Below are 4883 nucleotides of genomic sequence, written 5' to 3'. Positions count from 1 at the left end.
CCTCTAGGTTCTAAACCACTTGGATTCAAATGGATCTTCAAAATGCAAAATAAAATTTGATGGAACCATTGATAAGTTTAAATACTGATTAGTCATTCAAGGGTCTAAGCAAAAACCTGATATTGACTATTTTGACACTTATGATCCAGTGGCACAAATTTCTACCATTAGACTATTGGCTTCGTTGGTGGCTATACACAATATTATTATTCATTAGATGGATGTGAAAAAAATCATTTTTAAATGGTGAACTTGATGAAAAAGTTTAGATGTGTGACAATTGGGAAATTCCTATCAGCGGCCAGCATTAGAGATTTGCATCGACAAATGATGATAATTGAGTCTTTCATATTTTAGGAAAATATGATCAGTTATACTATGATAAAAAAATATAGGATCAGAAATAAGTGACAAAAAAGTTACACCACTTTTAATAATGGTTAGTGAACTTGGAAATTACATAACAAATGCTCCCAAGGATATAAACCTTCTAAAAATCTGACTCCGATCAGAGGAGTTATGATTTTTATAAAAAAAAAAAAAAAATCAACTGTGTTATTAACTCTATTAATGTCAAAGTGGTATAAAGAAACTGGTTGAGTTTTGGATAACATCACTAAAAGTAAAATCGTAGTACTCTGAGAGATAAGAACTTTAAAAGGAAAAAGGTCAAAAACGGAGTTCGTAGAAGATACAATTTTTAGAAAAATATAAAATATAGGTTAAAAATAAAAGTTAAAATTTGGCAACATAACCTTAGGGAAAGTTGTAGCACTAGTAGAGAGCTACCCAAATATATATAAAAAGAGTAAGAAACAAGATTCATATAACGAAGATATGAATTTTTATAAAAGATTTTGAGTTGTACGCCAAGTACACGCCATGCTTGACGTACACATCTGAAACCTAGATTCACCGAGATTGGAGAGACGTGGACCATCAGATGTGTGGCACATGGCAAACCCTGGATGCAGCTGATATGAGCATATTTAGTCATAAGAATCATGCTTGATCTTAATACTTTATGTTAATTGTATCTCAAATAATGAACCAAAGGTGCTTAATTAGCTTAAATATTTCATTTTCAGCAACAAATACATGCTCGGATGGAAAAGGAAGCGGAACTAGCGATTGGAGGCTTGGATCTTGGATTTTGAAGAAAGAAGGATGTTGCTGGACAGCTTGACCCCTCATCAGTGTTTTGGCCATATCTCATGAATCGTAACTTCGATTGACGAGATTCAAAATGTTCTGAAAACTAGACACAAGATCGGACGACTTTCATGTTTTGAGAAAATGCTGATTCCAAATGGACTCAACAAGTAGGCCATCAACTCGACGAGTTGGTCAGAATTTTCACGATTCTTGACTTTGCCTTGCCGTACACAGGATTTTAAGTGATGGACTCGCCGAGTAGCCCCTATTTTCATAAAATATATATAGAAACGCTTCTCATTCGAACCCAAATTAATGGGGGAAGTTTAGGACGATTTTTGGAGGCCAGAAGGGTTGTTAGAAGCTGTGGTTTTCGAGATTTCAACCTAGATATCAGCTTGGAAGAAGATCAAAGGCAATAACACACTACTTTTATCTCAATCTTTTGCATAAACCATGTTTCAATCATTAGATTATGTTTTTAGTTTGTTATTTACTGTAGATATGAGCTAGAAACTCATAACTTCTGTTTAGGATAGATGATTTTGTGATTATGGTTTGATTTATGGTAGGATTGATTTAATATTGGTGATTTTGTTGATTTTAGGTTGTTAAAGATCCTTATGTGTGAATGATAACTATTTTTATGTTAATAGGAAGATAATTAAGCTGCATGAACATCTCTTAATTGTTTACCTCATATGATTTATGTGAACACTTTATTATATGACTAGGATTAGCGAATGTGAAACTAGAATTAATAAGAAAAATAGGTAAATTCATGTGTGAGCTTGTGTGGTGACCACAGGACCAAATTAGTTAACCATTACATGTCTAAATTAACCCGAATAAATAACCTAGTGAATTGAATTAAATTAGACAACTGGCCACTGTTTGAGTTAGTTTGTTCTCTAAGGATTAGTGTAGCGAACGTGAATCTAATCACTTGAATCGGTAGTCAATAGAAGAATTAATCCATTGCACTATTACCATAATATCAACCATAGGATCAATTAAGTTGAACTAAACAGAAGTTCCCTTCGTTATTGAATTTAGTTGAATCTTTGCTTATCTAGTTTTTAGTTAAGTAGTCTAAGTATTAGTTGTTAAGTTTCTAGTCTTGCAAAACTAACGAAACCCCCTTTCTATTACTTGTTTTATTTAGATAATATTATCATTTCTTTTAATTGTTTACCGTTCCCTGTGTTCGATACCCTACTTACCTGAACTAAACTGCTAATCGATAGGTACACTGCCTTTTGTGTGTTCTTCTTTGTGTTTAAGTTAGTAGGATTAAAACTAGTTGGTTTTACACACATCAGCAGCCACGAGTCATGCTCACCTCGTGCGTGAAGTGTGTCGCACACATAAGCACTAAAAATAAAGGTGCTCACTTTTCTGATTTCCTCACACCCAAAACTACCTCTCTCTCCCTCCCTCCCTCTCTCTCTCTCTCTCTCTCTATATATATATATATATATATATATATATATATATATATATATATATATATATATATATCTTGAGCTATTCAGAATACCTCCCAATGACGCGAAGCTTCATGTGTAGTAGCAAGGATGCTTCAGATCATGCTACTAAGGTGAGTTCATGGACCCATTTTACTATTTTAAAGGTTTTAGGGGGTAGGGGAATACATGCTTATTAAATGGCTTTATATATATATATATATATATATATATATATATATATATATATATATATAAATTTCAATAATTATATAAAGCATGAAACCTCAGGATATTGTAGCTATATATACTATACCTAGTTGTTAGATATGATACTATGTGTAAGAGTTATGATTCTGATACTCTAGAAAGAGATATTACCTAGATCTTATAATGACGAATTTCCTAAGATAGCATAGTACCTAGAGGTAATGCTGGTAAAATACAAGGATATGCATTGTACCTTATCGTTACCCTGCCCAAATATCATGTTTTTCAGATTAACCATAATTTGGGTATATATTTATGGCAAATAATATATATATATATATATATATATATATATATACACACACACACACACACAAACACACACACACACTAGATACTTATGAGATCTAAAATGGTATAATTATCAAATATAAAAATAAAAGATTTATATTGTGACAGTTGTATGTAATCACTAAGTACGAAAGATACAATACCTAAGGTTCATGCGTTAGTGAGCTGTTATTATTCATCCTTATCCGGATTAAATTCGGTAACTCAGAACTTGTAATCGTTAATCTTGCTGTAACACCCAGAATCTAGAAGGCCGATTAAGGAAATATTTAATTAGAAAGCCAACTCGTCGAGTCCATGGAGAGAACTCGACGTGTTGGAAATCAAGGTCGTTTGTTTTTGAAAGACCAACTCGATGAGTTGGAGGGGACCAACTCAACGAGTTGGACTGGGTTTGAGAAACCCTAATTCCAGGATTTTGCACCCTATTTAAAGGACTTAACTCCTAGGGTTGGCCTCCTTACCAGCCTTCCTGTCCCAAAAGAAACCCTAGATTGTTCTGCCACTTGTTCTTTGATTTTTGTGAGTTTTAGAGTGATTGTTGGAGAATTTGAAGGAAGTCTTGAAGAGAGAAGTATCAAGATTGGAGGGGTGATCTTGGATTTAGAAACTCTACATCAATGGTTACATCTTTGAGGTATAAAGTCATAACCTTGACATGTAGCTTATTAGATCTCATCTCTTGTAGTTTTGGGACTTTGACTTGAGTTGTCCATTGTTGGGTCAATATTATGGTTTATACTTTGCTTTTCTAGTTGATTGTAATTTTCTGTAATATGTTATGAGTTTACGGTGTTTACGACCGTAAACAGAGTTTACGGTCGTAAACCCATTTAAAGGCCCATGTTTTCCATGTGTATATATATATATATATATATATATATATATATATATATATATATAGGGGTGAGGGGTGTGAGGAAAAGGATGATGAACACCAAGGAGCTTAAGTGTGTGCATTTGAAGGTGTTCTAGAGAGAGAGAAAAGAGAGTGTGTGTTAGTGTGTGTGAATCTTGTATCCGGATCTTCATTCATAATCATATCATACAAGATTCATATTAATCTTCTTCTCCTTCTCTTCTATTTGATCTGACATCATCCGTTTGATTGGGATTCCGCACCATCAAACGAATCTGATTGATACACAAGCATATTTGGGGACTTACAATTGGTATCAGAGCCAAGTTGTATCAGTCAAAAGGTTTTATTGTTTCGTTTGGAATCTGAATAATTGGTGTTTACGGTCATAGATTACGGCCGTAAACACCGAGTTCTTGGGCCGTAAACTCTATTTTGGAGCATTATTTGATCTTATTTTCGAAATATTGTTACGTTTTTGGATAGATCTCGCAAAAATAAGGGGGGTTTGTTCTTCGTGTTTTTCATAAAAAAGGGTTTTTAATCGAGTTTTGGAGCTTCAAAGTCGAAAAATCAGTGTTTTTGGTCGGAGTTTGCAGCCGGCGGCTAGGGTTTCGGAGGTTCACGGCCCGGAGTTCGCGGCCCGAGGTTCAAGGTCCGAGCTTGCGGATCGGAGTTTACGGCGTCGGCTTTGTGGTCCTCGGTGGTTTACGGTTCGCACGAGTTCAGACCTCGTCCTCGCAGCACAACAGCTTCATCATCTCGCCTTCGCATATAAAAAAGTGCGAAACAGAAGCGGAGGTGCCTGGGTTCGAACTCAGGACCTCTGGTTCATTACCTCA

Source organism: Lactuca saligna, chromosome 7 (assembly GCF_052625555.1).
Source record: "Lactuca saligna cultivar CGN05327 chromosome 7, ASM5262555v1, whole genome shotgun sequence".
In the NCBI taxonomy this organism is placed as follows: domain Eukaryota; kingdom Viridiplantae; phylum Streptophyta; class Magnoliopsida; order Asterales; family Asteraceae; genus Lactuca; species Lactuca saligna.
This window is presented reverse-complemented; position numbering follows the sequence as displayed.